The sequence below is a fragment of the Tiliqua scincoides genome, chromosome 1 (assembly GCF_035046505.1).
Source record: "Tiliqua scincoides isolate rTilSci1 chromosome 1, rTilSci1.hap2, whole genome shotgun sequence".
In the NCBI taxonomy this organism is placed as follows: Eukaryota; Metazoa; Chordata; class Lepidosauria; order Squamata; family Scincidae; genus Tiliqua; species Tiliqua scincoides.
The window spans coordinates 60,328,970-60,356,256 of NC_089821.1; the positions used below are offsets into that span (position 1 = coordinate 60,328,970).

Genomic DNA, 27,287 nt, shown 5'->3' on the forward strand with positions numbered 1-27,287 from the left:
ACGGCTCCCAGGGACACCTGTCGCTTGGCAGTGAGACTACAGCGCAATGCTACAAACAGCAATTGGAGGCTCCTCAGGCAGAGCTCCAGTGTATGGTTTTCACATGCTTGAAAAAGCCCACCTGCTCTCCCTAAGTCTCTTACCACCATTTGTAGAATTGTGTCTGGCCTCCCAGCCCAAAAGAGGTGTCATTGCTACTTAAGATAATTAGACCATGAGAAGTGGTAGATTGGAGGACAAAGGTTGAAAAAACACTGTATTGAAAATAAATTGACTAGTGTCTGAAACATCAAGGAAAAAAGTAACATGGAAAAGTACTTCTTTCCATTCAGGCAAACCTTCCATTTTTGGAAATCCACGAGGGTTAACTGAAACTTGAGAACTGAAAGTTAACGATCTTTCAGGCACTGATTAGAGAAATAAACATGGGGTAGGCTATAGTTTCAGGAATATATTATTTACTGAAATTGAGCAAGCCAAATTAATTAAACATGAGTTCAGGACAGCCAGCATTCTCTATAGTTAATATGACACTTGCAACTTGCTCCAATGCATATTTAACTCAGAAGCAAGCCCCACTGAGTTCAATGGGATTTTAATTAAGAGTGCATATGACTGCGGGCCTGGTTACAACAATGGTATACTATTATAGAAACTTGAACAATAGCCATATTGTTACTGTTTACATTATATGAACATTCTCTTCCCCCTCAACTTCAAAATTTCTGGCAATTTTACATCTCTAAGCCCATCATGTCTGACTGACTATACCTGGAAAACTGCCCCCGATTCTTGCCATCATAACTAGCAGCATTTCTGAGTAAAATAAATAAATCCATTTTCAGACGCCTCTAATTATTGCAAAAGAATGATCGACGAAAAAAGCACCTAGGACACCAAGCTGAAGTTGTAGCTGGCTAAGGGCACAATTTTAACCAATTTTCCTGCATCCAGATATGGGCAATGCAACTCTGAGGTAAGGGAACACACATTCCCTTACCTTGAGGAGGCCTCCATGACTGCCTCCCAACTGCAGGATGCAGCGCATGCCCCACTTGCACAGCTATGCCAGTGCTAGAAATTTGGTTATGATTGTGCCCTAAGATGTCTGGTAATATCAACCTGCGCAGGTTTCTAGTTATGTAACAACATCCTCAGAGATATCTGCCTCTGTACAGGGAGAAGACAGAGACATAGTCTGGGTTGAGACATAGACTGGGTTGAGATTTAGCACAATATCACAGGTAGTACTAACTTTTGTTAAGAATCTGCACCATGGTTTGAGTGTCAAGGCTTTCAAAAGGCAAACCATTATGGTTTAGAGCCCTTTGCCTGTTTTGGTTTCCCATCCTCTCAAAACTCAGCTTTCTAAATGTATAATTTCACTCCCTCTTTTATGATGCAGCAACTTTTTGAGGCAAGGCAATGGCCCTAAAGGTTTGACAAAGGTCTCAAAATTAAGACATAGAACAGGAAATACAGTTACCACAAGCTGGGTTCTATAAACTAGCTTCAAATCTGGGTTTCAGGTTCTGGTTTTGTTGGTTCCATGTAAACTACAGTTTGCAGGCAGTCTCCAGTTCAACAAATACAAAACCATGGTTTAGTTTAAACAAGCCATGGATTGTCTTATGTTTGAACCCATTCAAAGAAGGTTGAGAGCATATGATGCTAACCAGGAAAGTGATGAGGAAGTTAACTTAAGGGCTTTAACTCTGAGATAACTGTACTCATAAATTAATCTTCCTTCAAAGAGAATTTTTAAAAAAGAACCAAAAAATGTTCTCAATACTATTCTCCAAAGTCACCACATATGGCATGGATTGTGAAGGACTGGCAACAGCAGGACTACCACAATTGGAAGAACTTCTCACTGAGGTCAATGATTCACATCAGTGGTTGTCTGGACATCTGAAGTCAAACCATACAGATTGACATTGAGAGAAACTCCCTCCACCCCCCAGACAGCTGGAAAAAGCAGTGTGTGTGGAATACGTCTTCTCTCTGCCTAGGCTACAGTCCTGGGAGATAAAATGAACAACAGACTTGGCAACAGGAAATTTGACTGAAACTCTAAGGAAGCAACCAAGTGGTCAGATCATCATGGCAAGCTGCTTTGCCAGGAGCCACAACAGTTGAAGTACTACCAGCTGAGAAATGTATGAGCCAATAGCATTGTTCACAGCATAAACAGCAGCCTCACTTCAGGTACCCTTTTGCCTTCTAATTCACTTAACGAGGACTTCATTGGATTAAGGTCCCCAATAAAACTACAGGTAACCATAATTATACTGCAGACCCCAAGGCAGGGAATTATACTCATGACCACCACCTAACAAAGCCCAACCCTTGGGTTGATTCATTTCCACTAGACTGATCTCTGTATCTAAACCAAGAAGCAACGAGCTAGACGAAAACCCAGTCTTGACAATCCTGGCCTCCAATACCCAAGGCAGGAGTACAGAGGCAAAACAATAATAACCGTGCCTATTCAAACCATTAAAAAAACTTTTCCCCAAATTTGGAACAGAGGCATGAAAAAAGAAGCACTAAATGGAAAACCCTTCAATACAGCAGGGATTACTTTGTACTACTTGAAGATCCAATATGCAAAATATCTCCTGCTCCAAGGCAGACAAATCCTCCATTTGAAACTGTTAAAACCAGGACATCCTGTCAGTGGGAACTGTTTATTCATGATCTCTGAGGTGCGAAAATGAGAGCTGACAGAGCAAATACAAGCAGTCTGTGCCATACACTAAAACTCCATGTGTTGGCATTACAGTATACAGTATCATACTGGTAGATCAAACAAACTTCTCTGTATAAGAAGCTCTTAGTATTTTGGCACACTCATAACAAATAATGCTTCCTTCATTTATAATATTCCACAGCCAGCAGGGAAAGATATCGGTGCAAACAGTGAGCTCTTTTATTACTGGGCTTCAGTGTATAAGTATTGAGTCAATTATTCAGGACAGGATGCCCATTTGATGACATCAGTCCTTGTTTTCACTGCTGAAAACCCAAGACCATCAATTCTCATGTAGTCAACCCCCTAAATACTACTAGGGTATTTAATCAAAAGATCACTAACGTACAGTACAGGTACAAAAGAACATTAAATGTACCTTAAGATCATTAAGCTACAGGGACGGGAAGGAAAAATTGAATACCTTTCATTTAAGCAACCAATATTGTATACTTTTGCTCTTGTCTGTGCACTTGAAGATGAACCTGAAAGTGTGAAACTTGATTAAAGTAAGGAGAAAACTTCTTTCCAATTCCAGATAAATCATGTTTGGCTTTCAATGAGAATAGGATTTGTGCCAGATATTCATCATGGAATTTTCAGGTTTGCCTGTATTTATTTATTTCAATAATTATAAACACACATATACTATTTAAGATAGGATGGGATAATATGTGGCTCTGATGGTACTTTTGCATAGTCATTTATGCAAGCTGATGCCAACCACCACCCATGTCAGTCTTTCTGGGTCTCTAATTTATGTACACATCCACCCTGAATTTGTCCAAAATTGTCTGAGCACAAGCATAAAGCATTTGGTATCTGTGCTGACACAACCTTATTTAAGGAAAAAAGCTTCCTGGCGAGCATCCTGGCCTGCCCCCAGCCTTTGATAGCCTGTGATATTGGCTCTCAAAGATGATGGTCAGAAGAGAAATCACAGGGCTTCCATATGCTCTAATTACAACAGGGGTTTTTAACACAGATCTTTACTGTTTCTTGTGGAATCACAAAAGCATATCTGGCACTTATAGATTTTTATTAGGTAGAAACCCAATCCCAGTGATCATAGGATCCGATGTGTGCATGCCTATGCAAAGGGCCTCAAAACAATGGTTCTGGTTTGTTACTGAGGATTCACATGCAATCCATGAATATTAACCCATAAATACAGATATTGAAAGCAAGATTTTCATGACAACTCCACCTCTTGTTCCTCTATATTTTACACATGGAAAGTTGCAAAAGGTGGCTATGTATTCATTAATTCATTCAATTTATACCCTGCTTTTCTCCCAAATGGGCACCCAAAGTGGCACTATAAGACTGCATAGTTGAATGGATATTTATAGCCATTGACAAGCTTTGGTTATTTTCTGCCTCAGTAAACAGAATCTGCATAACAGATGTTTCCATCTTTATTTTTGTCTTTATTCTGGATATTTTAATTGCTTTTAGGAAACCACTGGATCTCTTCTTCCCCCTAATTTTACATAAAGGTCTGGCAGCCGGTCTGTTCTATTAACAGTGGGATATTTCTCTTGTAGTTATGGGGGATGCAGAGAAGGATAACCATCTCTGTCTGGATTCAAGCTGACGCTGCAAATACAAGTTATTCATGGACTGCCTGTGATTCATTCAGCATTCATAGTTCAAAAGGGTCATTCATTCTTTAGCCAAATGTGATTCATTCTCCTTTCTACCTCCCTCACCCCATCAATCTTACACTAAAACACTTTTGCCTCAGACCTGTAGCATTTTATGGTGCTAGAAGCGGCTTCAAAGAACAACCAATGTATGTCTGGCAGGTAACCCTCCAACTTCCCAAAATGCCTTTGGCTCGGTCAAACCTCAGGTATGGTTGGCTCAAAATGAGGATCTTTAGCGTGGTGATATCTGAATTTAGATCTGTGGAACACAACAAATAATCTGTGTGAATAAGTCATGAACTATGAGGTTGAAGACCTGGCTCTCAACAGGCTTTGGATGCACCATTCCTCCTTACAATTTGGTTCAATTGTTGCTCCCATCTTATCACATTTTTATACAACTGCAGTGGTTCCCAAATACTTTAGCATGTTAGAGATCCACCTAAAAAAAGTTTCACTTTAGCAGCTGCTCAGGCCTCTGGGGTGATAATAGTGATTGGGAAAAAGCACTCCCTCCAAGTAGCAGGTTGCTTAACCTTCGATGCACATAGCCGAATCTACCCTGTCAGTTTCACAACCTACCAAAAATTGGGTCATAACCCACTGGTGGGCAACGGGGACACAGTTTGAGAATGGTTGCATTACTGTTTTCAATGGATAGTGTAAACTGTCTTGAGCCCCTGAAAAGGAAAAAGGGAAAGTAGAAAATTTTTAATAAGAATAAACAGAGTGCCTCTCCAAAATGAGTGTTACTCTGCAAGCTGTGCCTCAGAAGGTGGCAGCTACGATTAAGCAAAGATTATGACTACAGAGAGGGGAAAGTGATGTGGGAAAGGCACCACCCAACAGGATCTCCTGCCTCTTGATGTACTCAACAATCAGTACAGTCATCAACATGAGCAAACAGTTATCCAGATGCAATGTAAAAATGAATGACTGTTATCAACCTCCTTTGAAGTAATTATAAGGAATGGTTTGTGTTAAAGATCTGAACTAGCAATGAACTGTAGGCCTAATTATGGCTTAACAATTCAAGCCGGATCTGTTGCTTTGCTGTGCTGCAACATGTGCATGCAGCATGACAAGTGAGACAATCAAGTTCTTTACAAAAGTGTGTACTGTCAGTTTCAGTTTCAGATCACTATTTTAGAATGAAACCACAAACTTGAAGGTGAAATGACCCATCTAAAAGATAACTGCTAATGTAGTAGCTTGCGTGATCATCCTGTTTCTTTAGAACAAATATTTTAAAAGGTTGATGCTGGTGAACTCTTAATAAATGCCCATTGCTGTAGAAAGATGAGACCACTACACATCTCTACACAAGCAAGGATTACACTGCAATCCTGTTTGAAGTAGAAAATATCACCCAAAATTAGAATCTGAAAAAGTGGGAGAACAACAACGAGAACACAGGAGTATAACGGTTTGAGAGCAAAACATAATCTGGATTCCTTGGCATGACTAAGTGAATGCTATTAATTCTAGAAAGAAAAAAAGAAACAGCTAGCATAAAGCACAATCAACCAAACTGAAGATCAGAAAAAAACTACACTCTCCTGGAATCATAAATATTTTTTCCAAGCTCTTAGTAAATTACAGCATGCATATCAGTGTAAAAAACATATTTTATAATTCCATCATTAGGTATCTCATAGATTTCAGAGACCAACAAGAAAGGATCCTCCCTACTAGAACATTCTTAACATTTTGGTTTTCTTTCAGGAAGGGTTTTTAACATACAAATGACAACCAGAAAATTGTAAGTTGGATCTACAGTACAGCAATCCTACAGCAGGCATGCTTCAACCACATAATGACTGTACCATGGATACACTTGTGGTATTCCAATGTGAATGAAGGACACCCATCCACATAAAAAAGCAGAGGAGGGAGAGATAGATCAAATTGAAATAGGTGTTTCAGAAAAAAGATAGGAAGTCTACTCCCCACACACCTGTTTCAGTCAAATTCAGCTAGCAACCAGCTGGTTGTGAGTCCAAACAAAGCCTCGTCAACAGATGGGCTAAGACTAGAGAACCAAAAATGTTCATCTAAATCCTTCAAGATGTTGCTTTCAATTATTCTTCTAGCTGCAACCAAATGTCACTTAAGGCAAACTGTACACCGCTTTTCAGTGAAGAATAAGGGTAAGTACAGATTACTAACCCCAGAGTCAAACTGTTGCCAGGATCCAAAGGCATATGGAATCTAAATAGTTGGGTAACAAATTATGTGAAGCAGGACACATATAAATTGAATGATTTTTCAAATTAGAAATAATGCTTAGAGCACACAACTGTAAGTGATCAATATTCAGAACACTTGTATAATGCACATTTCATATCAAATTTTGTTTTTCATACAGACCTGCTGAACAGACAAAAATCTAAAGCAAATAATAGTTTGCTAGAAGACTCCAATCTTCTAGCAGACTTTGTGCCTTTGTATTTATAACTGTTTGCATGCTTAATATGCTTTAAACCAGTGGTTCTCAAGTTCCTACAAGAGATTTGGGGACCACCTAAGTACGTGGAGGGGTGGGGCTAAGACAGTGAAGTGATCCCCGGGATTACGCAAGGCTGGGAATAGAAGGAGGGTTTCCTTACCTTTCACAAGCAGCGCCGGCATCTGGGAGGTGCAGGGAGCTCCACAGATGCCTCCACAGGGCTTCCCAAGCCTGAGTAGCTGGGAAAAAAAAAGCAATCAAAACCCACTTCCGGGTTCATAATTGAAAAACGGAAGTGGGTTCCGATCGCTTTCTTCAGTTATTGAGGTTTGGTGAGCCCTGTGGAGATGTCCATGGGGTTTCCCGCACCCCCCAGATGCCAGCACTGCTTGTAAAAGGTAAGGAAACCCCCCTTCTGTTCCCACCAGCTGGGAAAACCTGGTGATTGCACGAGGGGCTCGCCTCCCCCCCCCCTTAAAGGGTCATAGGCAGGTGCTTCCCAGGCTGTTGGGTCACGACCACCACTGCATTAACCTGTTGTCTGTGTAGCAGGTCTGTATTAAAATCCAAATTTGAGCAAATATGTTCTCAATATATGTAATTTACAGTTGTATCTTTCATGCTCTCATTTGGATTCAGAACTGTTTCTCTTTATACTGATTAAGTGATTTTTCAGCTATGCCCAGAAAACTTTGTGTGTATGTACACGTGTGTGCACGTGTATGATTAACAGCTGTTCATATCATGATTTACTACTTCACTATGGTTCATCATCTGCAAAGATGAGAATCCAGGCAGCAGTTGTTAGGATAACAACTGAAGTGCCAGTCTTCAAATGTCTCTACTAGCATATGCCTCATCCGTTATAATACAACCTGCCAGAAGAGTAGCAATCCTTGAAAGATTCATGACTTAAGAGTTGACAAAATGTGCTTGTTTATGTTATCACTAAGTACCATGCCAAAACAGCCACCAACTTCCAAATCATTTACATTCAGATAGGTAAATCAGATATTGGTATTTAAAGAAAAAGGACAAGAGCTGTATGGTTACCAATGACTTTTCCCTTGCTTCAGTGGTCATCTCAGTGTTTTCGAACTTGCTGAAAGAAATAGTAGACAGAGTATTTCGCTAAATGGAAAGGGCAATATAGTTGCCCTTGTTGACATGCAGTTGACTTGTGTGAACCCAACTACACACAGTCAACAAACCCCAAAAACAAAACAACAAAAAAAGAAGAAAAACAATAGTAAAGGCAATTCCACTCATGGCACTACACACATACCTGGAACGAGATTGAGATCAGAGAATGAAGCTGCTGTTCCCAATCATCTCATAATTTGTAGATACACCATTTTCCAGGTGTTAACAGATTGTCAGTGTAATTTTGAGTATACATCATATCAGTTTTATGTGCAGACTCTGGAATGTAACCCTCACATACAATGAAAGGTGACTATATACACACATCTGTACTCTCCAGGGTCTGTGCACATATGAGTGGATTAAGCTAGAGGGAGAGAAGTACCCCTTTCCCAGTATGCCATAGTACCACACACTCCCAATTTCACAGGGAAGATGTCAGGAAAACGACGAGCTTGCCTCATCCCTTGTCATCCCTCCTACTATACATGCCCCAAAGATATGCAATAAAAATCTGTGTAAAATGCCCCAAACACAGTTATTCCAACTGCAGAACCAAACTAAGGGATCAATCCTATGGAGCGCATGCTGGCTCACTGCCAGCGCGCACGGTCGCAATCGTGCGTTTGCGGGTCCGAGTGCTGGTGCTCCGCCGGTGCTAGACCTGTGCTGGCCAGTGCTGGGCTAGCACTGGTGGAGCACTGGAGCTCCGCTGCTTGGAGGTCACACAGACTGCCAAGCAGCAGAGAGGTAGGTGGGGAGGAGGAGTTCCCGGAGGAGGGAGCAGGACAGGAGAGAGCTTCGCTCCACTGGATCCAGAGCTTCCGTGTTGGGCTGGCCGCCCGACACAGAGGCTCTGAATTCTACGCTGACCTTTAGGTCAGCATAGAATCAAGTAGCCCCATTGCAGGGCTACTTGGTTTACCCAGGGGAAGGGGACAAAAGTCCCATTCTCCAGAGGAGGTGGCAGTGGCTGTCTGGAGTGCGCAGGATACAATGGCAGCCATTTTTGATGCTGCTGCAGCCCCGCACACCAGGCAGCTCAGGACTGGGCTGTAATATTCTAACACACACCCCGCACATCCATATGATGGTTAAACCAGAGCTTTTGCTACACAAAACTTCAGGCACATTTTGCTGGAATCTTCTAGGTGGGTTCTTGTTCTCAGAAATATGTGCAAGATCAAATTAATATCCTTCCCTATAAATACCCAATACAGCTAGATTGGGTTAAAAGGCTTACATAGAGATATAAACATCTGTTTGTTCTAGCCTTTTATGTTGACTCCCATGTTTCTCCTGCCTATTTGCTTGCAGCATGCTTATTAGGCTGTCATATATGAACTAATTTCAAGTGCGCAGCCTTAAGGGATCAGATACTGCTATTATAACAAAACCACCACAATTGTTTCTTAGAAACATTGTATTAACAGCTATATTTACAGATGATGGCAGTTAAATTATTTAGACTGCAAGCCATCACACACCATGGGAAAAGGAACAATAAGGACTGTACAAGTCTTACCTTTATACTTGAAACTAAAAAAAACAAAAACATTTTCTAATAAGAGTCTTTTCCTAAATTTTCCACTGCCTGAAGGAAGCTGGGAGAAATATCATCAACATCACTTAGTATTTATATAGCACTTCCAAATGCTTAAAGCAGGGGTGTCAAACATAAGGCCTGTGGGCCGGATGTGGCCCCCGGAAGCTTTTTATTTGGCCCTCAGGCTCTCAGCTGCTGAGAAGCACTGAGGTGTTACTGCTGAAACAGCAGCCCACATGAAAATTGGGCTCTCCCATATCTTGAAATATGATTAAGATTTGTGTATTTTCTCTTCTGTCATTTGCAGTTAATGCAGTTAATGAGAACAAAGTGCTGATTTCTGGCTATCAGCTGCTTAATGATGTCACTTTCTGGTTAATGATGTCACTTCCGGCCCTCAGCAGGTACCCTGAATGCTAACTTCGGCCCTCTGTATGAAATGAGTTTGACACCCCTGGCTTAAAGCATTTAAAATACATTTTAAAAAATCACAAGAGCAACCTTTAAAAGCCCTTTTTATACCATCAGTTGCTACTGACTTTTGGCAAAGTTTGACAATGATAAAGTTTCAGAAAAGAGGTTTTTATATTAATTAAAAGCACTTGCAGCTAAAATGAAAGAGGTGGTTTGTGAAAAGTCTTGCTTTCATGTGGTATCATTTTAAAAAGCCACTTTCTTTGCTCCATGAATATGAAAACGAAAATATAATTTGTTCAGTGTGTGGTTTTTGCCTTTAAGCAGTCTCATTAGAAATGTTTCTCCTTATAAGCATTTAAGAACTTTTTAAACCTGTTTTGATTGAGGAAGCCATTGCCAGGATTTCACAATGGGTGCTTTGACTTAAAACTGCAGTAGGTTGATAAAAATCAGAACATGCATGTGGATGTAATGGCTTTGAAACATGCATGTGGATGCAATGGCAGGAAAATTTGGATTTTGTTTTATAAAAATCAGGCAAACACCTGGCTCTCTCAAGAATATTGCCAATTTTTTGACACTGTTGAGGAATTTTATCTCAGAGGAATTTTATCAGGGGGTACGAAGTTTCTTTTGGACCCCTTTGCAAAGGAGGAGGGGTGAAACAGAGCAGGGGAGGGTGGTGACAGGTGAGCAGAATAGGGGCAGGGAGGGGCAAAGCAGGGTAAGGGGAGGGTAGAGACAGCTGGAAAAGTCTTTGGAGCCCAGGTCTACCCACCCATGTGGCATCAGTAGTGTCCCCAGCATCCCATACAGGCAACAAGTCTGAACAGATAGAAAAATGTTAAATCCCAGGAAATTTCTGGGCCCCCTCCTTTGGCTCCTGGGCCTGGGTACAAATTACCCCCTTTACACCCCTCTCCTAGGCCCTGCACTGTTATCTCCTCTATAAAAATCTGTACTGCTACCTAAAGACAGGCAGACACTTCCTTTTTCCCAAAAATGAAATACACTGATGGCACATTATTCCTTTTGGTAATGTAGAATGGAGTTCCTACTGTGTTTTTGCTATTTAAGGCTTTGCCATTATGAATTTTGGTTTGTTCAGCAAAAAAAATAAAAATTAAAAAAATAAGAAGAAGTCAGATCCTCAAACGTTCCAGCTGCCATGCCAAAAGCTATGGAGAACATGCTTCAGTTTACACCTTATCTTCCTGGCTCAAGTGACAGGAAAGCATTGGCTTGGATTAGCAGGGCTTGTTTCAGAGAACATGAATGCAATGCACACTAGTCTTAGAACTCCAACTTTTACTTCCTAACTTAAGAATTTTCATCTTTAAGAAAGTATACAGTCTATGAGAACACAGTAAAGTTGGCACAACTTCAGTGGGAGATGGAAAGTTCTCCCTCAAGAATACAGCATTTTTTACTGAACATACAAGTGGCAAATAGGCATAACTGAGACTGGTCCATATTCTACTGGGAATCTGATGGAGGCTAAACATCCCGTTTCATTCTACCTGTTATACTGCAATATTTGTTTGACTGTTTTTGCTCACTTTCTGCTGTGTTTTGCTTTGCTTTAGTGCTTTGATTGTTGTTATTTTAATTAATTATTCAATTTTAATCCATTTTTAAATATCATAAGCTGCCTTCGGAATCTATTCTTAGAGTTGAAAGGTAGGGTAAAAAATGTTAATAGCTTCCCCCCTCCAGCCTCTTTCCAACAGCATCTGTGCAAAACTATATTCCAGGAGCCTGGTCCCACTATCATAGTATAATACAAAGTCAAGTTCAAAGACAGTAGTTCTCAAACTGGAGCTTCATGATGCCCCAGTCTAAGAGCCCTGGCCACTGACACCTTAAGGGGTGGGGGAAGGGGAAGGCAGTGATGCAATTCTTGGGATTGTGTTGCTTTGGAGGCAGGGGAGCTTTCTAAAACATAACTTACCTCTTCCCAGGGTCCAGGAGTTGTGGAGAGTCCCGCAGAGCACTCTGCAGGGCTCTCCGCAGCTTGTAAAAAGTGAAAGTTGCAATTGCAACCCACTTTCAGGTTCTGATTGCTAAACCAGAAGTAGGTCGTGATCACAACTTTCACTTTTTACAAGCTGCGGGGAGTCCTCAGAGCGCTCTGCAGGGCTTCCCACACCCCAGGACCCCGGCAGAAAGTACTTTATGCTTTAAAAAGCTCCCCTGCCTCTGCAGTAGCATGATTCTGGGGATCGCTTCACTGCCATTTTTTCCGTCCCCGCAAAGACTTATCTCAGGAGGTTCACTCCAAAGAAGTTTGAGAAACCCTGACATAAGGAGTCTGGGGGTGTTCCAGAGTGCCTTTTATCAACTTTGGTTGGTTCATCAGCTGTGTCCAATGCTGTAATGGGGGGAGCAGGACTGGCCACTGTAATTCATACCTTTATAACTTCCTGATTACATAACAGTACACTTTGCAAAGGGTTGCTTTTGAAAATGGTTTGGAAATTTCAGCTGGTACAGAATACCATGGCCCACCTATTAAAAGTTCTAGCTGCACTAGAGCTAATCTGAGTAGCATAAGATTGTGTAGGTATATTGTGTAGGAGCCATTAGTTATTTGATTTTTCTCTGTAAACCACTTTGTAAACTTTTGTTGAAAAGCGGTATATAAATACTGTTAACAACAACATACTACACTTCTTATTACTGGGCCCAATAAAAAGATTCTATTTTCACTAGTACAGTCTTCATGATTCTGCATACAGTCAGTTCTCTTTACCTGCAAATTTGTTTATCTGCAAAGTGCAGAATTGTCACCTACCTCCTATTGTCAGCAACTCTGTTCTCCACATAATACTGTGCCGGTGCACTTGGGGCAGGGGGGCTCAGCGCAGATGTGAGGAGGCAGGTAGGAGCAAGAGAGGTTGCAGGAGGAGAAGAAGAGACAGTAGCCTCCTCACAAGCAAAAGGCAGAGCCGGTGCCATGCAGGGGGAAGAGAAAGACGCCTATAAAGTATATAGCCAACGGAGAAAGGGATTGTGGTAACCGCGTCCAGTGAATTTTTCAGAAATTGTTCAGAAAGTTGTCTGGATTGTGTCAATTTTCTGCATCAAGCGTGCATTGTTATTGGCCCATGGAGAATAATCAGACACATTTGTGTCCATTTCCAGATTTGCCCCACCATCTTGGACAACATCTTAGGGACTCCATTTATATGGAGTGTATGGTGAAGAGAGTCGCCTGGAACCTAACCCCATTTCCCCAACAGGCTCAATGATTCAGTATCTGCTAATTTGGTAACCACTAGATTTTCCACAAACCTAACCCTAGCAAATAACAAGAACTGACTGTAGTTCCTGAGTTATAACAAGCAGAAGTAGAAGTGTGCCAAAAAAGGTATGCAAATTAAACAAATTTGAACATATTTAAACATAGCATTCAGATTGCTTTGGCACAACATTCTGAACTTCCTCTATGCTTCATTAGTACCCCACACACAGTACTCTCACTGCTAAAAATCAAGAGTCTTGTTCTGGGACGGTAATCAAAGTGGCAAAAATATACATCACAGGGAAAAACAGAGAGGCAGGACAGTTTCTTAAGATCATTCTCTGCCTAGGTTTGCCCTTGCATCTGTCACTTGACACATTACATTCAGCAACAGAATCATGCCAGCAGATAAATAAGTACTTGAATTAGGGAGGAAGGTATAGGAGCCCTCATGAAATCTTCAGCCTCACCTCCTGCCTCCCAGTTCTAGCTAAATGAGGGCTAATAGCTACCTATTTTTTGCTGTTGCTACATATTTAGTTGATTTGCCGCTACTCATTGCTTAAATCATACCGAGTTTTTTGAGCTTTTTATGCTTGATCTTACTTGCTAATTTTATTACATATTAATTAATTTGTTTGTTAGTTGCCTTGGATATGATATAAAGACAAGCAAAAAGTACTTCTAAAAATATTATACACATTTTAGAAAGAAGATACCTACAAAGCAAGACTCTGGAAACTGTTCTAATCATCAAGTATCTTTTCCTCGCAGAAAAATATACGTATTACCATCACTATGCTTTCAGGGAACCCGAGCCTGAATTTCTCCAAACATAACATGAGAAGCTTTAAAAAAAAAAATCACACATATAAGCAAAAAATAAGCAATGCCCATTTTCCAAGGTTTTATAAATAGTTGGTGAGGGAAAAGCAGACATTCAGCTGGGAATCCATAATGTAATAAGTATTTAAATTTTTAATTCAGGAAATGGCCTCAGCTTTCAGCCTAAGCAGAACATTAAGTTTGTCTGGATCTTGAATTGCTCCTTTGAACAACGTTATGCTTATGAAATTAAGATGGCATGAAATGGTATGAAGGGGAGTCGCTACACAGCTGAGGTTATTAAAGTCATTCATAAACACTTTTTTCTTCAGATGTTGCAGGGTAAGGAGAAACACATGCTACCATTTCTCCTTTCTTGACAACGCCTAGAACAGATTTAGCAACCCACTCCCCCAAATCTCCCATTCAGATTACAAAGTTCAAGAATTTAATGGGAGCAGAATTTTGTGTACACATATGTCTTCTGAGAAAGTTACTTAAACCAGATGTATGATTAAATTCTACTTTCAGGTCTGGAAAGTCAATACAGCTTTAGGAAAAGCATTCTGAATGTCAAACATTCAAATATTATTCCAGGCCATCATTTCTGATGTAGCCAATAAGGGAGCAATAAACACAAGGCAATTAAGATCCTATCGTTTTGCACTGGGCTGCAAATTTTCACCTTTGTGAAATCAACTGAACCTTTAATTGTAAATTAAAGTCCCTCTCTCTTCCAATCATACACTCCAGGTCTCGGAACTCATTAGGTCCTATTACCATGCATGCACCAGCTCCTACATATATGCATTATATCTGATGAGAGAAACTTAAAGATGGTTCTCTTCCAGTTTGTTTCTCAGTTGAGCACATTTCAGGATGAAGCTAATATGATTAACAATAAGAATACAGGCAACATTCACAAATAGTGCTCATTAAAATCAATGTCTCTGGGCTTGTATCCATGAATCTTGCATGATCTGAACCTTGTACTTTTTTATTTATATGCATAGCTAGCTAGCTAGCTAGCTAGATAGCTAGATGACAACTCATGATTAGGATTCTCAAAATCGCACTAGTTCTACACACCAAAGAGGTTTTAGATTTGTTTCTTTCTGGAAGCTACCCTGTATAGCAAACGGTGTTTGAAACAGCAGAGATTTTGAAAAGCAAGTTGTCAGAGGGTGTGGTCTGCTGCTTTAACAACAGATCAAAGTGCCCACTGGTCCTGTGAAAATCCTCCAGCATGCCTGAAGTTAACTATTTGAAATCCAGCCTATATATTCCAGTAAGGAGGTTTCTACAGCATGTTGCAATTTCATATTTCCAGTGCTCCTAAACCTGCTGAAGATTACCTTTCATTCTAAGAATGGATGGCAGCTTTTGTTCCTCTTGAAGTAAAAAAAAAAATACAATTTAAAACCTTCCCCCTTTGGCCCAGTCCTATCTGGGCATTGCACTGGTGGACCCCATGGTCTGTCAGAACACAAGGCCTGGACTGCTGGCACAGCAGTCACTGCACTGGCATTCAGGCTTGCGGTGCCAGCACAATCAGCTGACAGTTGAGGGCATGCACAAATGATCTTTGAAGCTCTTGCCAGATTAGACAAGTCCACAGGGAGGGGCTCCAGGGAGGATCAGGTTGGGGATTAGGAACAGCCAAGGGCATATCTAGGGCAGGCTGGGAGCGGATACCAGCAATGGTGTCATCAGTGGCGTTGCTAGGGGGTGCAGGGGGTGTGGGCCGCACCGCATGACGCACAAGAGGGGGGTGATGCACACTGGGAGGGTGACACGCTAAAATCGTGGTGGTTAGGAGTAATACCATCATGTTATATACCGTTGGATGCGGAATTTTGATCAGAATGCAATGCAAAAACTGGGAGTGAAATATCTCCTTTCTAACAAAAGTTATTCACAAAAAATAAGAAAACACAAAATGCACGGAGGCCAATGGAAAGAGAAACCAAGGGGTATCGTGCGTTTACTCGTGAGTAGGTGGACATGCCTTAGTCCATCTGAAAGGTCAGGCTGAGAGGAATCCAACAATACCAGAATGGTCCTGATCCAATGAATGTAGCCCCCCAAAAACACCCAAGAAGGAGGTCCCGCCCTCCAAGCTGGCGAATGTATTGAGCCCTATGGAAAGCAAAACTAAGCCACATGGTCACGTTTACTCGCGAGTAAGCAAGCATGCCTTGGTTCCTGGGCAGGTCAGGCAAAGGGAAATGTGAGGCCACCAGAATGGTCCTGATTTGATGCAACTGGAGCTCAACAAATGCTCCAGAAGGCAGCCCCCCCATAAAAAGAATGAAACAGGCTTCACAGGGTAAGGTGAAATTTTTTTCTGTTTTAGGCTGCAGTCCTATCCACACTTTCCTGGGGGTAAGCCCCACTGTCTATAGTAGGACTTACTTTTGAGTAGACAGGCATAGGATTGGGCTCTCAGACTTGCAAAGCTAGGTGGGTCCTGACAGTGACATGCCTGAAATATAAGAACTTAAATTGAACTGGGTACTGGGTAGGGGTGAAAATCTTACTGATTCTTTTGGGGGGGTGTTATTGCAGGCAGGCTACAGAGAAAATTCACTTGGTGGAACAGGGCTGGCTTTCCTTTATTTATTGATTTTACTTTAATTTATTTATAATTATTTATTTTAATTTGCTTTATGATGGGTCCTGGACAGATTGTCATTCTAAGAAGTGGGTTCCAGTGCTAAAAGTTTGAGAACTGCTCCAATAAGGTGTTAGTAAGTTGGCACCCTGGGAGGAGGTGACACCACTAGTGACCAAAATCACTAAAATCAGAGTTTGGAGGAATAATACCATCATGTTATATATCATTGTGTAATTTCATGCAGAACGCGATGAAACGAACTACGTTGAAATATCTTTATTCTACCAAAAGGTACAGCAAAAAACCAGTGGGGGCGGGGCGATGGTAGATCACCATGCCCACCACCTAGAGTGTTGCCCCGCCCACTGCAGGGGGGTGATGCGCTAGCCTTCAGCACCGAGTGATGCGAACCCTAGTGACGCCACTGGGTGTCATCAATATCCTATGCCAAGGGTCTCCAAACTTTTTGGCCAGAGGGCCGCATCAAATATCTGGCGTGGTGTGGAGGGCTGGAAAAAAATTTAAATATAAAATTTAAATAAATAAATAGAGATGGAACTTAGATGAGTGAATAAATGAATGAATGAGCTCATTCATTCAACCTCTCTGGCCCTAAGAACACCCTCCAGGCACAATCAGAGCACAGTTCCGGTCATGTTCAGTTGAGTGGGCCAGAGGCTTTCAGGGGACAAGAGGTTGGCCACAGGCTGGAGAGAGGCTTGCTGCGGGCCGCATCTGGCCCCCGGGCCAGGGTTTGGAGATCCCTGTCCTATGCCCTTAGCCTGGGCTTGACATACCCCCTTAGACCCACTCGCTGGCACAGATCAGAGTAGGTCCATTAGGGACAAGTAAAAAAGATTTTTATATGGCTATCCCATATAGCAAATTGTATTTGAAAGCTATGATTTTGAATCTGATTTTATTACCTCTCCATTGCTGCCTGGTTCCCAGTCGGCCCATAGTGTGCAGTGGAGACTGTGCTGGCACTGCTGAATGCTCTGGGTCAGCCAAGGATAAGGCTAGAATCCTCAAAAAGCATCTCTTAAATATGTTAATTTTGAAATACATTAATTTAATTTACTAGAAGGCATATAATTAATTAGCTAACAATTCTTCAATCTGCCCTATATTGGAGAAATGTCAGTTCAATGTTACTGAGTCAAAGCCAAAATCTTTCAGAGAAGTCAAATGCCAAGAACTAGGGAAATATATTCTTTTTTCCCACCCCATTAAATTGCTTTTCCATTGCTGCGTCACCGTACTTTTTAAAGTTTTTAACAGTACGTAATCAGGCATCTATGTAAATCATTTCAGAACTGTTCTGAGGTTCCCAAGAAACAGTTTACAAACGTATATTCAGGAGGAAAACATAACGAAAACAATTAGTGATTCATTCCAAGGTCAAAATTAGTGCTATGGAAAGCATTGCTCTATCTCACCAACTTGGGAAAGAAAGTGCATCAAATATGTGCAAGAAAAAGCGTCCAAAATCCAAAGTAGAATAATACTTTTATTAAGACAAACTAAAATATTAAAGCACTCAGCAAGCATTTGGGTTTTTTAAAATACAAAATTAGGCATGGTGCAGAGCTAAAAATGGCAATACAGGTCTTGTTATACACAGATTTTTTTATACACAGATTTGACTCAACACGAATGACCACTGCAAATGAGAAGGGATGTGCTGATCCCTGGAGAAAGGGAAAATGCATCTCTTTAAAATCACAGTTTTAAAAAATTGCTTTACTTACTGTTGCAGAGAAAGCCATGCAAGTGATCATTCCATTCTTCAGCTGAGCCAGGCAAAGGAAAGGGGTCCTTCGCGTTTCTAATTGCTGACTGCCTCTCTACAACAGTAAGAAAAGTTGTTTTTAAACCACAATTGTAAAGGCACAAACTTTTTAATTTTTTAAAAATTGCTTTTATTTAACATAAGAACAGCCCCACTGGATCAGGCCATAGCCCATCTAGTCCAGCTTCCTGTATCTCACAGCGGCCCACCAAATGCCCCAAGGAGCACACCAGAGACCTGCATCCTGGTGCCCTCCCTTGCATCTGGAATTCTGACATAACCCATTTCTAAAATCAGGAGGTTGCGCATACACATCATGGCTTGTACCCCGTAATGGATTTTTCCTCCAGAAACTTGTCCAATCCCCTTTTAAAGGCGTCCAGGCCAGTCGCCATCACCACTTCCTGTGGCAAAGAGTTCCACAGACTGACCACACACTGTGTAAAGAAATATTTTCTTTGTCTGTTCTAACTCTCCCAACACTCAATTTTAGTGGATGTCCCCTGGTTCTGGTGTTATGTGAGAGTGTAAAGAGCATCTCCCTATCCACTCTGTCCATCCCCTGCATAATTTTGTATGTCTCAATCATGTCCCCCCTCAGGCGTCTCTTTTCTAGGCTGAAGAGTCCCAGACGCCATAGCCTTTCCTCATAAGGAAGGTGCCCCAGCCCAGTAATCAACTCAGTCACTCTCTTTTGCATCTTTTCCATTTCCACTATGTCTTTTTTGAGATGCGGCGACCAGAACTGGACACAATACTCCAGGTGTGGCCTTACCATAGATTTGTACAACGGCATTATAATATTAGCCGTTTTGTTCTCAATACCTTTTCTAATGATCCCAAGCATAGAATTGGCCTTCTTTACTGCCGCCGCACATTGGGTCAACACTTTCATCGACCTGTCCACCACCACCCCAAGATCTCTCTCCTGATCTGTCACAGACAGCTCAGAACCCATTAGCCTATATGTGAAGTTTTGATTTTTTGCCCCAATGTGCATGACTTTACACTTACTGACATTGAAGCGCATCTGCCATTTTGTTGCCCATTCTGCCAGTCTGGAGAGATCCTTCTGGAGCTCCTCACAATCACTTCTAGTCTTCACCACTCAGAAAAGTTTGGTGTCGTCCGCAAACTTTGCCACCTCACTGCTTAACCCTGTCTCCAGGTCATTTATGAAGAGGCTGAAAAGCACCGGTCCCAGGACAGATCCTTGGGGCACACTGCTTTTCACTTCTCTCCATTGTGAAAATTGCCCATTGACACCCACTCTCTGTTTCCTGGCCTTCAACCAGTTCTCAATCCATGAGAGGACCTGTCCTCTAATTCCCTGACTGTGGAGTTTTTTCAGTAGCCTTTGGTGAGGGACCATGTCGAACACCTTCTGAAAGTCCAGATATATAATGTCCACGGGTTCTCCCACATCCACATGCTTGTTGACCTTTTCAAAGAATTCTATAAGGTTCGTGAGGCAAGACTTACCCTTACAGAAGCCATGCTGATTCTCCCTCAGCAAGGCCTGTTCATCTATGTGTTTTGAGATCCTATCTTTGATGAGGCATTCCACCATCTTACCCGGTATAGATGTTAGGCTGACCGGCCTATAGTTTCCTGGGTCCCCCCTCTTTCCCTTTTTAAAGATAGGCGTGGCATTTGCTCCAATCTTCTGGCACCGTGGCCGTTTTGAGGGACAAGTTGCATATCTTAGTCAAGAGATCAGCAACTTCATTCTTCAATTCCTTAATAACTCTTGGGTGGATAACACATTTTATGGTTTCAGCAGGGAGTCCCAGAATCAAACCCCTATGAATGTTGAGACATGACCTTAATAGGAGCAATGGAGGGGCAAGAAATGTGGGTCTTTAAAACTATTTTTCCACTGTTTTTTTAATCCACTAGAGCAGGGCTTTTCAGACTGGGACACGACACGACCTGACAATCTGTATACTAAATTACAACTTACTATCCAAGAACACAACACATAAAAAAGGAAAGTAGTTGGGAAAGAGAAAGCCTGAGCAAAAAAATGAATCTAGAGGTGGAGTATGGACAGAAGAAGGGGTAGGTGAGGGAGAGAGGGAAAAAATTCCAATTGTAAGTGCTCACTAAGGAATATGCACAAAGCAGGGAAAGGAATGCAGAAATCCTGGGCTGGGGGGGAGACTAGATAGTAGATACAAATGAAGTAGAGAGATGACTGACATGTAAGAAGCACAAGATAACAGAATTGAACAATAAGTAAAAGTATTTGAAAATGGTGTTATTTACTTGACTCAGAAGTAAGCCCATTGTGTTCAGTAAGACTTAGGCTGTAATTCTCTTACTCACTGGAAACAAACACCTCTAACAATAAGAAAAGAAGGCACCTAGAGCAGTGGTTCTCAAACTTTTAGCACTGGGACCCACTTTTCAGAATGAGAATCTGACAGGACCCACCAGAAGTGATGGCATGACAGGAAGTGACATCAAGTAGGAAAATTTTTAACAATCCTAGGCTGCAATCCTACCCACACTTACCCAGGAGAAAGTTCCATTTACTATCACTGTTAAAAGCATATACGGAGTACATATACATATGTACAAAAGCATATACAGAGTTCAAGGTACAGATCTGTAACGTTTCCCCAAATGCAGTCACATACCATGGTAGCATCAAGTCTAATATATTAGAAATAAAATATTGAAAGGAATGGGGACCCACCTGAAATTGACTCATGACCTACCTAGTGGGTCCCGACCCCACAGTTTGAGAAACACTGACCTAGAGAATAATGTGATGACCAAAATAATCATGGGACTCAACCCTTAAAAGCATACACAAGCTGAGCATATGGCATTAGAAATTTGTGCTGGTAACATCTGACTATGCTTTCCTTAGCAATATGACATTATACTTGTGCCAAAGAAATTGTAAGCAAATTGGGATCTGAAAACACAAAGTGAAAGGCAATTTCACAACAGACAAGGAGTGAGTATCGGAAGCGCCTTAAAAGAAATCAGACAAGAGTGGAGTTTGTAGTGCAGACTACTTCAGCAAAAAGGGTTTCAGCTTTGCCATCAATTACATACGGTGCTGCGCTTAAGATTCACCCATCTACAGTGTTTCTAATGGTGCTTTAGAACCTGTACTGCCTTTTATATTTTCATAAATGCCTTGAAGTCTTCTGGAATTGGAGGGCCAAATCTGGAGAAGGAAAATGATATATAACAGCAGATCTTGGCCGAATGTCCAGACACAGGGCCCAATACTAGCCAACATTTTAGCACTGATGCAGCCACAATGCAACTGCTTGGTAAGGGAACATTTGTTCCCTTATCTTAAGAAGATCTCCATGTCTGCCCCCCTCCCACCTCAGGATGCAAAGCACACCACGTTGGCACAGTTGCATCAGTGCTGGAAAGTTGGATAGGATTGGATCCATCATAGTCTAAGAACTCAAGAAATGTAGCCATTAAACTTTAACTTTGATCTCTTCCTTTGCTTTAATGATGATTAAATAATGATTAAAGCAAAGAGAAGGAAGAAACCAAACAGAGTGTCTGAAATCTTATGCTTGTGGACATTTAAATCACAATTTAAATTCAGAAAAAAGACCTTCTAATCAAAAAAAGTAACTTTTACTCTTCTTGAGGAATCATTTGACATTATGAGAACATGTTTTGTTCACAAAACATAGAAAAAATAAGCATAAAAATGCAGTTTACATTAACGCAGTAGCCAAGCCATGGTCAGGTCTCTCAGAACCTTTTAAATAAATAAATGTGCCCTTTGTGATAAACACATGTTTGTGCTTGATATAGACAAGCTCTGTGTACATAAAAGGTATTCTTGGAAGATCAAATTGGGGAAGGAAGAAATTCTAAATATCAGAAAGACATATGCCTAACTGGGAGTGGGCCCCATTGAACTCAGTGAGACATCTGAAAATACTGAAAATGCTTCATCTTAAATTGAGCTTCATAAACAGCTGATCCATGAATCCCTTTCCTCAGCCATTCTGAAGCCCAGAGGCAGATAGCCTCTCAGACTTCAGGAAGCTCTCTGGAGGCAACCGAAAAGCAGCTCTGGTTGCCTTCAGAGGTTTTAGATTGGGTCAAGTCAAAGCGGGTCCAGGAGATGCGCATTGAGCCAGTACTGAGGATATAAAATATGTGGATAATCTCCACAGGCTCCACTTGTAATACAGTTTATATTTTATGCTACTTGAAAACACCAAAGCATTTTTTCCAAAACTACCCCCCCTACACACACACACACACACTGTAGGATACAGCGCACGCCCTGTGGGCACTGCTGCATTTGTGCTGGAAAGTTGGATAGGATTGGGCTATAGGATATGTGTTCTATAGGTTGTATTTTTCCCAATAAAGCCAAAAGATAAAATGGCAGGAGTTTTTTTCAGGGATCCAAGTTGAATGTTCTTATATCATCGACCTGCACACGTGGAATTATTGAGAGACCTGCTTGCAGAAATTGTAATCCGCATTGCCCTGGCTGCGTTATATTTTTTGTATTTTGCTGCTCTTTTACGATGTTAGTAATCTTTTATTGCAAGCCACTTTGGATCTTGGGGGATAAGATGCGATACCAATCTTCTAAGTTAGTAAATACTACATTTTTGCAGTATTTGTTTCTGGTTAGTTACCATCTGTCTCCATACTAGAGATAAGATGCAGTTACTCCCTGGTACATTATAGCAAATAATCTCTAGTCATTAGAGGTCAGTTTGCAGCAACTACAAAACAAAGCAATTAACAGCAATTAATTGCTGTTTTTAGTATGTGTTAATACGTTTTTATTTGTTTTTAAATTGTTTTTAATATGTTATAAGCCGCCTTGAGTCCCTTCGGGGAGAAAGGCGGGGTAGAAATAAAGTTATTATTATTATTATTATTATTATTATTATTAACCCTTGACAAACTGAGCCACCAAGGGGAAAAAATGTAAGATGTACATGCTTTAGCAACTTTTTGGGTGGCTCCAACTGTGCAAAAAACCTACTACATCCTGTATATTACAAGCAGCTAAATTTGAAAAGCCGAGATCTGCAGCTTTCAAACTCTTAGGGAGTTTGAAGACTGCAGTAAGTCCTTGCAGGGGACGGGAGGGAGGCAGCGGAGGCAGGGGGAAGGCAACGATGCAATCCCCAGGATTGCAAGGACTGGGATGCACTCACCAGGCCCTGCAGCAGCCTTCCTGGGGTGTGGGGAGCCCTATGTGAGTGTCTGCAGGGCTCCCCGGCCTTCCAAAAGTGAAAGCGGAGCAATCACGCTCCACTTCTGGCTTTGCGGAGGTAGAGCGCAATCGCTCCACTTTCACTTTTAGAAGGCTGGGAAGCCCTGCAGACACTCACACAGGGCTCCCCGCACCCCAGGAAGGCTGCTGCAGGGACTGGTGTGTGCATCCCAGTCCCTGCCGCCTACCTGAGTGACGAGATCATGGGGATTGCATTGCTGCCTTCCCCCTGCTACCGCCCCTTAAGGGGGCAAAGGCCAGGGCTCTCAGGCTGGGGTGTCATGATGCCCCAGTTTGAATAGCTCTGGCCTAGATTATTATTCCTAGCAATATTGGTAATGGGACTACAGCTAAACACAGTATAATTTAAGAAAGAATAAGACATTGTACAAATACAATTCCAACCAGAATTTAAATGAAGACTGTCAACAACTGGATAAAATATTTACATCCATCTTGATTTTCTTCTGTTATTGCTGTCTCCTTAAATCTAATTCGAAGAATTGAAATGAGAAGATGCAAGATTCTCCACCCTACAAGCCTTATCAATCTAGTGTTGGTCAAGCCTCAAACTGTTTTCAGACTCAAGCTGGTTTTGCTCTGAACATAAGCCCCAGCATAATGAATCAGGATTGACAGTGAATACATTAAGAATTGTGAGAGCAGCCACACCCTATTTCTTCTATGAAACTGAAACAAAACAAACTTCCATACCCTACATCATTTCTAGCCAAACCAGGTTTACAAGAAATGATTTAATCACCATCTAGCTTTAGGGAATACCAATACAGAACTAGAAAAATCCCACGCTATATGGAATTATTTCCCAAATGTTAGGACATGTGCCCAGTCCAAGCCTCCAGACCTAGAAACATGAAATTCAGGGATTATATTCCTTCCATGACCTAAGGACCCACTAAGAAGGGATTTTTTGAAATTTGACCCATAAGAGGGTGAAAAGGGGTGAAATGAGTTTTCACAGATTCTTCAATATCTCTAAGGCCCAATGCGCTATCAACTTGGTTTTTGCTTACAAAGGTTACCCATACAAATGCTTAAAAACCATAATTCAGAATTTCGCCTTAATCAACCCCTTAAGAGTTGAATCTAAGTTTGGGGTGAATTATAGAATCCTTCCTATTACTTAGGCCTGGCTGGCTTTTTCCCCTGAGCTACTCCCTGAGAGAGGTCTGTGGCCTACATGATAACAGAGGCCAGGCCAGCCCTTTTAACTTAACCCTTTTTAAGTCATTATGGAAATAACAGTAAAATAACAGAAAAATAAGTCATTTTAATGTTTACTCTGAACAGTAAAATGAAGTGCATTTCTGGCTCAATGTGAAGTTCTGCTACCCCAAGATTTTGACAAGCTTTTCTCCTGAGAACTTGTGCTATCTCCAGCCCCTGCTCTGCTTGCCCCTATGTTCCAGTGAGAGGAGAGTTAGGGGGGGCCACTGGCTTGATGCACAGTCTAGCTTTCCACTCAGGAGGCATTGAGATCCATGAAGTGGCTGTGCAACTGCGCCATTCTGACCCCCAAGAACAGCAAAGCTGCCATCATTAATGACACTACTTAAGTTATTAGAAGAGGCAAAAATGGAGTACAGGTCTGTGGGCTTGGTGGTGCAAACTGATGACACGGTCCACTACCCTGTGGAGTTCCTCAACACCCTCAACCTTCCCAGCCCATAAGCTTCTCCTCAAAGTGGAGACTCATCGCAATGTTGCTTCAGAACCTCAACCCACCTAAACTCTTAATGGCGCCAGGCTGCAAGTGAAGGCCCTCCACAGGAATGTCATCGAGGCCACAGCGTATACCAGCTGTGGTGGGGGGAGTAGTGTTCATATCACATATACATATCATCAGAGTACCCCAAGTTCAAGTGGCTGCAGTTCCTTCTCGAGGTCTTCTTTGATAAGACCATCAACAAGTCCCGGAGCAGTCGCTGAAGGTAGCAGGGATTAACTTGAGCGAACTCTGCTTCTCACATGGGCAGTTCTAAGTAGCCTGCTCCAGAGTGAGCTCTCCCAGCAGCCTGGTGATCCTAGCACTTGAGGGAAGAACCAACCAATGTGGTCTACAAAGAGGTTCTTAAGTAGAGAACCAAAGGTCGGAGGTATTTTGCGTGATTTTTTTCACTACAATCTTCTCTTTGGTATTTCTTCATCAAATGTTACATTTCGAATTTCACATCATCATTTTTCTGCATCAACGTGCTTCACTTTATTCAAACCACATATAATGTTTCTTAATTTTTTTCCTTTACTTTTGGTGAATACCTTCGCAATACACAGGTACTATGCTATTATAGCACAAAACCAATTCAAAATACAAAAATAATTTCTTAAATTTGATGGAACCATGACTTTCAATAATTACAGGGTGTTGCTTGACACAGGATAGTTGCACTAAATCTCAATTATTCATTACAATCAAAGGAAAGTTTATTGGCGTCAAAATGGATTAAAGTAGTTAAATACTGTAGCAAAGCATGGGTATCAAGTTACTTTTAAATAAACAGAGATCAACATTTTCTTAAGCAGTTTTGCTACCAAATCTTCATAAATTGTCTGTGTCATTTCCCTGACTGTAATTGATTGGGTGAGCTATACAGCTTCAACCACAACACAATATGAATGAGCATGTTCATGTAACCATTGTTACCAATTCCATGTTGAGCATCGGCCATTGCAGGAATAAGATAGAAAATCTACTTCAGAAGACTGTGTCCTTGTAATAATCTACTGTTGAGACTCTCTTGCATATGATATTTACTTGCTGCTTATGTAATGATTTGTGACAACAATATTTGGATCAGATAGTTACCCCACTAGGATGGGAGGGGCAGGACATGGTGTATTTTTTGTTAGAAGGAAGACAACAAAAACACATTTGCATGATTGCTACATATCTTTGATTTTTAGTAGGCACAGAAATTTGCATGATCTTTATAATATATATGTTTAGAAACTGTATACCGGAGATTTATGTATATTATGGGAAGTTCTGTACGAATGGAAAGATGCACGATTGCTGGTTATGTGATGCCAACTAAAGGTTTCTGAGTCTGAAAATCCACTTCAGCCAAATCTGGAATCTTGGTTGACAAGTATACAGGATAAATCTTTAAATTTCTGGCAACAACTTTACCAAAAAAAAAAAAATGGAACAAAGGTATAACTAGTATAGCTCTTTGCAGGAAAATGAGTGCTTCATTCATTGCTTAGGGGTACAATAGTGCATTTTTGGCACTGGGTTATAGGTAACCTATTGCTATGACTAAAATATGCTTGGGGTTCACTTTCAACACACAGAAAAGAAACATTTATTCAGGATGACCCAAGACAACTTCAGACTTGTTCCTATTAAGTAGTTCCTTAAGCATGTTTTATTTGTGGGTATTTCTGTACTTCATCAGGTACTGCATCAGTTCTGTTGCTACATCCGGTTCAGAAGTATGAGAAACCACAGAAGTGTAACAAGAAGGCTAAGAACCAAGCAAAAACCTCTTCTGTGCATGTTAGGAGACATTTCACAACTTTAATGTAAAGAGACACTCCCAAGAGGCAGCACCGTTTCAGCAAACCAAATGCATAAACTTCTCCAAGGGAACCAA

At 41.3% G+C, this 27,287-nt stretch overlaps 1 protein-coding gene across 2 annotated transcripts in view; it reads right to left on the reverse strand.

Moving 5' to 3' along the window:
• LOC136635906 (USP6 N-terminal-like protein) overlaps positions 1 to 27,287 on the reverse strand; it is a 151,124-nt gene that overhangs the window by 91,826 nt on the left and 32,011 nt on the right. The window contains exon 2 of one of the 2 annotated variants that reach the window (XM_066610990.1): positions 18,394 to 18,489. The exons of the other annotated variant lie outside the window; for it this stretch is intronic. The gene's annotated coding sequence lies outside the window, so the exon portion shown is untranslated. The remainder of the gene's footprint in view (positions 1 to 18,393; positions 18,490 to 27,287) is intronic. 2 annotated transcript variants of the gene reach the window in all.